Source organism: Formica exsecta, unplaced genomic scaffold (assembly GCF_003651465.1).
Source record: "Formica exsecta isolate Colony F162 unplaced genomic scaffold, ASM365146v1 scaffold37, whole genome shotgun sequence".
Lineage (NCBI taxonomy): Eukaryota > Metazoa > Arthropoda > Insecta > Hymenoptera > Formicidae > Formica > Formica exsecta.
This window is the reverse complement of record NW_021850941.1, coordinates 2,226,859-2,234,198: the sequence shown is the minus strand read 5'-3', so window position 1 is coordinate 2,234,198 and position 7,340 is coordinate 2,226,859. Positions and strand designations below refer to the sequence as shown.

General features: G+C 31.5%; 3 pseudogenes; all 3 read left to right on the top strand.

Annotated features, from left to right (window-relative positions):
- The first annotated feature begins 3,999 nt into the window (after positions 1-3,999).
- Positions 4,000-4,119, top strand: LOC115239307 (annotated as a pseudogene).
- Positions 4,120-4,602: 483 nt separating this feature from the next.
- LOC115239306 lies at positions 4,603-4,722 on the top strand (annotated as a pseudogene).
- An 865-nt stretch (positions 4,723-5,587) lies between these two features.
- Positions 5,588-5,707, top strand: LOC115239305 (annotated as a pseudogene).
- The last annotated feature ends 1,633 nt before the right edge of the window (positions 5,708-7,340 follow it).

Below are 7,340 nucleotides of genomic sequence, written 5' to 3'. Positions count from 1 at the left end.
ATATATAACTTAACGGAATTTATTCTATATTTAATAAAAAATAAAATCTATAAATCGTCAAAATAATATTTTTTCCTCTATTCTATCGTTCTTTAGCTGGAACCTTCTGCGTTTTGATTCTTTAAAAAACTAATTCGTTACGTTGGCTTGAGAGCTAGTCTGAAGCTTTGGAATAAAATAGGTATGACATGTGACAAGTAAACAGGACATATTTTTTGAACGGTCAAAAGCATGCCGAAAATATGATCGTCTAGCTATACTCTTCCAAAAATTTAGTTGGCCGTCATAGTAAATGACACAATAATGGTTATTTATGGAATAGTTGAATGGCGATTGAAGTGGCTGTCTTGAGGCGGAACATTGCTCAATATAGCGGAAAGGAAACGCGGGTCGTCGCGAGACACTGATCTCGAAAGAAAACTCTGGATCACAGATTGTACCGAAAGAAAAATGAAAATTGCAAACTTATGGGTCCCCGCGAACCTTTCGACGTTTCATGCATCGTTGCCCGCTTCTGGAGACGCAGCTGCCTTCAATGGCCAGTAGTAATGGTATTAAAAAAATTTCGACACACACAAATTACCTTACTGCTTCGATGTATCGGCAAATGAAGAGAATTCTCGATGTTCTTATCAAAATAAAAAAAGGAATAATTAGTTTCTGTATTTAATAAAATGCAAGACAAAATATCTGAAAATTACCAGCGATAATGTCACACATTTTTCATGAATGAAAATGCATTCTCGAATGTGTAATTGACACAATCAAATACGTCAATTAAGCGAGCAATAATAGCACGAGTCAGATTCCACTTATCTTTCACGAAACTGATCATTAAAGCTGAATTGGATCGCGCTCGACTTCCGTGAATCGGGTAGCATTGTATAATGTTGGTGCATCAAGTTCTCGCAGAATCGTGCTCGCGTTCAGTGCTGGGCATATTTCACGTTGATAGGTATATATTCTGGCAGGCTCCCACTCTAATTAGCTTTCAGTAGTATATCTCTACAGAACTCCTAATTAGCTTGTCGGACGCAAAACAAATTCATGGCAGTCCCGTTAAACGAACAGATGTATACAAAACGAAATAATATTTGTGAAACAGAACCATTTTTAACGATGATAACAATATTCTAGTTCTAAAAAAATCGTTTAAACGTCGTTAAATTAAGAGTGATTAATACATTAATACAGTTCAATAAATTTTGAAAAATCAGGGACGCGGTAATATTAATTAATATCTTGAAACTGTCTTTTGATGAGATGTTTCTTCGCAAGCAGGGCTTCAATCTATATTAGCCCTATGATTATTATCCGCGATTAATTTATTAAAAGCAATGAGTAAAACATTTTAATTATTTTAAGCACACACATTATTTTGTGAGTTATTCTGTACATTATAATCTATGTGTTTGGCTTTAAAATACAATTTCTCTCGGTGGAATGCGCGCCGATACAAATGATGCTGTTGATGATAATGATGGCGATGATAATGATGATCGTGTAGAGTGTGCTTAATTGCACACATCACATAATTACCGTAATAACAGCAAATTGTTTCGTCTTTCATAAGGATCGCTACATTACGCCATGTAAAGAAAATATGAAATGCGTTCTCTTTATTTCACAATTGACGATTATCACCGATCAATATATATTTGATCAAGTGGAAAATTTTCCGTCTTTATCGAGTAGTATTATTATGAAGTGCTATAAAGTGCATTCAATCGAGTGGCTAGATGAAAATTAATATATCAGGCAAATGTCTAAACGTGAGGTCATTTACTATAGTTGAACACGATTTGTAACTGTTTTCGTCAGATATCTGACAGTTCAAATGGAGTTTTACATCTGTTTTTGGATGCTGTTTATTCGCAAATCATAATTAAATATAAGGTTTTATAATCAAATTTCTTCAATAGAGATACTAAGCTGCAAAAGCCAATCAAAGATATTTTTTGCTTCCTCATAGAGGGAGCTTTGTTTTCGTGACAAAATTTTTTTTCGAGTTTTCTATGCCAATGTGTTTAGAATGTTCCAAAACGTCGAAAAATCATATTCCTAAAAAATGTCTGTATGTATGTATGTATGTATGTATGTATGTATGCATGCATGCATGCATGCATGCAAGTATATGCCTAATCTCTAACAATGTAAATTAATTTCACGTGCGTATCTACACCATGCTACTTAAAACGCATTCCTATTTTTCAAAATACGTGTATTCGTAAATAAATTCGCTTACATCTTTGCTTATCCATCTTATTAAGCAGTTCATCAGCATAGTCATTAACCTGCTGGACGCTCTGAAGACATCGTTCTCTCATCGTTCCTTGACAGCTCGTTCACTCGGAAGGCGCGACACCATCTCCGAAGCTGCAATAGCGTCAATCTCTATGCTGAAGGTAAAAATATATTATAATTAAAAATATTTAATAAATGCCAATTAAAACTTACATTCTTTGAAATAATATTTGAGAAATTGCCACGCTAACAATAAGAGGGAATTATCATACAATATATGTATATATAATTATTATATATAATAAAATATTTATAATATTATTATATTATTATATATATTTATAATAATATTATAATTATTTATCTCACATTCTCGCGAATTATATCGCATTATTGTATTTATTTATTCTTATATTGTAACTGTTTTTAATATTTCTAGGGCTCTCTGTTTACACATATATATAAATAGAAAGAAGATTATATACATATATTACGTGATTACTATTACTAAATTTATTAGTAAGATAAAATGATGAGGAAGCAATGTGCAAGTTTCTAATTTGCACAACTCTACTTGTTTTTATTTGTTATGATACAATAGAAAATATGTTCATTTGGCAACGGTCACATCACGTTGTAAAGTACCGGTTCTCGTCCTATATTTTTCCTACGATATGTAACACAGAGTAAGATAGTAAGCAAGGACAAGACAAAATAATACCGGAACTGTTAAAAATTTATAGTTACTATAGATTATATGTACTTGATGAGATAGGTTAAGCCTAAATTAGGCAGGAACTATAGAGTTAAGCAAATATGTGATAATTGCTAATCACATTGTAAAGTATGAAATAAATATATATATATCGTTAAAAAAAAAAAAAGTTCTCGTCCGATCACTGAAGTTAAGCAACGTTGGGCATGGTTAGTACTTATTGTTAGATGGGTGACCGCTTGGGAACACCATGTACCGTTGGCATTATTTCCTTTTTTGCTAATTTTAATCTTATATTATCGATATTTCTTTTAAAATATATGCTTAAACTATTGTGATGCTAAAAATCTATTTTTTTTAGTTATCTCGAAATTCACAATTCAAGCGACGCGATAGCGATGCGACGCCAAGTACATAAAAATACATTTCTAGCTTGACAACAATTTTGCCTATGTACAGGGACCGCGGTCTTACCAAGTAGCATATCCGGAATTTTAAGTCAAACTTTCGATTAAGATATTTCAGGTACTAAAGCCGTAATCAAAAATCTAACGGCATTTTTTTAATAAAGTGTGGATTCAAACTTTTGATTGCGACGAATGTTTACGACACGATATTCAGATCGAGAAAAATTTAAATGCGCACTCGTGAAGATCGGCTCGCAAGATTCGGATTCTTATTTAATAAAAATCAGGTTTCAAAGTCCAATACTTGACAGGTGTTTTGACAAGTAATTGCTGACAGGTAATATTATGTCGCCTTAAAGTTTTATATTGCAGTTTTGATATAGTTTTTCATAATTAACATTAATTGTCCTAATAAATGAAATATTTTCAATTGAAATTTTAAATAAGAAATTAATACAATCCCAATTATAACAATGTAATGCGTTTGATTGTAACAGCAAATTAAATATTATACAGAATTTTCTTTATAATTATTATTACTTATGGACACACACACGATTGTTGCCTCTTATAAAAATTTAAAAATACATGTTATTTTTATTTCTTATGATACAATAGAAAATATGTTCATTTGGCAACGGTCATATCACGTTGTAAAGTACCGGTTCTCGTCCGATCACCGTAGTCAAACAACGTTGAGCACGATTAGTACTTAGATAGGAGACTGCTTGGGAACACCGTGTACTGTTGGCAGTTTTTTTTTGCATTTCCCTAATAGATCAATCAAATATCACACTTTCGTGGTACTATTAAAAAAAGATTTATTTTTTACGTTTTATTCTTTATTTTTCAGAACGATTTTGATTTGATTCTTATTTAATAAAAATCAGGTTTCAAAGTCCAATACTTGACAGGTGTTTTGACAAGTAATTGCTGACAGGTAATATTATGTCGCCTTAAAGTTTTATATTGCAGTTTTGATATAGTTTTTCATAATTAACATTAATTGTCCTAATAAATGAAATATTTTCAATTGAAATTTTAAATAAGAAATTAATACAATCCCAATTATAACAATGTAATGCGTTTGATTGTAACAGCAAATTAAATATTATACAGAATTTTCTTTATAATTATTATTACTTATGGACACACACACGATTGTTGCCTCTTATAAAAATTTAAAAAGACATGTTATTTTTATTTGTTATGATACAATAGAAAATATGTTCATTCGGCAACGGTCATATCACGTTGTAAAGTACCGGTTCTCGTCCGATCACCGTAGTCAAGCAACGTTGAGCACGATTAGTACTTAGATAGGAGACTGCTTGGGAACACCGTGTACTGTTGGCAGTTTTTTTTTGCATTTCCCTAATAGATCAATCAAATATCACACTTTCGTGGTACTATTAAAAAAAGATTTATTTTTTACGTTTTATTCTTTATTTTTCAGAACGATTTTGATTTGATTCTTATTTAATAAAAATCAGGTTTCAAAGTCCAATACTTGACAGGTGTTTTGACAAGTAATTGCTGACAGGTAATATTATGTCGCTTTAAAGTTTTATATTGCAGTTTTGATATAGCTTTAGATAATCAACATTAATTGTCCTAATATATGAAATATTTTCAAATAAAATTTTAAATGAGAAATTAATACAATTCCAATTATAACAACGTAATGCGTCTGATTGTAACAGCAAATTATACAGGGTGTCCGGTAAAGATTGTGCCAACGCTCGTGAGCGGCTAGAGCACAGTAAACTGAACAGAAAAGTCCTGTAAAATTTTTTTATATAACGCTTAATAAAGGAGTTATTATTGAATAAAATCTGGTCAATTAGCGCCGATTTTTAGCCGGACGCACGTCGGTGAGCCGTCCGCCTGATAGTATGTGGTGGCGCACACTTCACAGCGCGGGGCTCACTGACGTGCGCCCGGCTAAAGATTGGCGCTGATTGGCCAGACTTTACTCAATAATAATTCCTTTATTACGCGTTATATAAAAAAATATTACAGGACTTTTCTGTTCAGATTACTGTGCTCTACCAGCTCACGAACGTTGGCACAATCTCTACCGGACACCCTGTATATTATACCGAATTTTCTTTATAATTGTTAATACTTATGGACACACACACGATTGTTGCCTCTTATAAAAATTTAAAAATACATGTTATTTTTATTTCTTATGATACAATAGATAATATGTTCATTCGGCAACGGTCATATCACGTTGTAAAGTACCGGTTCTCGTCCGATCACCGTAGTCAAGCAACGTTGAGCACGATTAGTACTTAGATAGGAGACTGCTTGGGAACACCGTGTACTGTTGGCAGTTTTTTTTGCATTTCCCTAATAGATCAATCAAATATCACACTTTTGTGTGCTATTAAAAAAAAATTTACTTTTTACCGGTTCATTTTTTATAAAATTTTGAATTTTTTGAGAAATGTCTGTACACGCTGTAATTTTCGGAAAATTTTGGATATCGGATTAAATTTTCTTACATGAATAGAGTATTATTAAAGGATGGTTGGCGCATGCTTAAAGCAGCTTAAGCTTTGTAAGATAAAATGATGAGGAAGCAATGTGCAAGTTTCTAATTTGCACAACTCTACTTGTTATGTTTAATATGGACACATATTAATATATATATCTTTGTATATAATATTTCTATTTAAATAATATAAGATTCTTTGTATTTTTCTTTCCGTGTTTTTTTGTATTTCGATTTTGTGTTGATCTCTGTCCTTAGTTTTTTCTGAGAGCAATATCGAGGTCAGCTTCCCGCGATAATACCTGCTGGCAACAATAATATACGGTATCATCTCGTGCTCTCATTACACTTATAAATCATACTTCCTCTTATTTTCGTGATCCCGGGCTCGTTCGTGTGTCCGCCCGACGTGGTTGACGTGGGGGGTCAATGGGTCGGCTCACCAGGTGAAACCTGATTCGGAAATCAAAAGTACAGCACCATGGTGTGTTGATACATACATTCAATATCATGATATTAGTAAAACATATGGCAAAAATATAGTGAAATAATAATCAAGATACTTAAGCTTTTTTTTGACATATTATATAAGTATAATGTTTAGTAAAATATAATATCTGATGAAAATTCGTCGTCAATATGATTGTTAATAATTTTTAACCGTATTAAGCATATATTGAAAGTAAACTGTTTCGCACATATTGTTTTTTTGTCTCAAATCAATTTTAAAAATGGAAAATAAATTTTAATAAAAATTTAAAGATAAATTTTTTTTTTTATCGCGGATAAATAGACGAGATTATATTAGGCGGTAATATATCTTTAATAATTGCGCTATGAAAAAACGAGATGAGAAGAGAACAGCATTGCGAAATACTCACACGTTAGTCGGGTTGCATATTTTAGGGTTTTATGGGATCTCTCAAAAGTTTCTCATGGTGAAGATCCTTTATAAGTTATTTCTTGGAGCGAAAAAATAAAAATGTAGTAAGAATTTTGAAGTTAAATTCAGATATCGAGGTATGTTCCTTATGATTGTTATCAGATATTTGTCTACAATCACACATGTTTTCGAACGCATTCAGATAAGATTTGTCAAATTGTAAGTTTTTAATCAATGTTATCTACTTAAAATTGAATTTATGCATCGTGTTTTTGATAAATCTGGTTATGTTAAGTCACAGTTGATGTTTCCATGCTTATTATTGGTATTGCAATAAGCTAATAACAAATGATTATGGCTAAAAGTTTCATGTTGAACGGAGAATCAAGGTGAAAAAAGAAAAGTGTAAAAACTTGTCAATACAAGTGTTAAGCAGACAAAAGATTGCATTATCATTATTTCATTAAATAAATAACAAAAACAGATTTTTGCATGATGTAAATATATAAAACAATGTTATTAATTTTTTCTACTTTTCCCATTGCATGAGAAACTGTTTAATAAGTAATATTATGCATATCGTTCGTA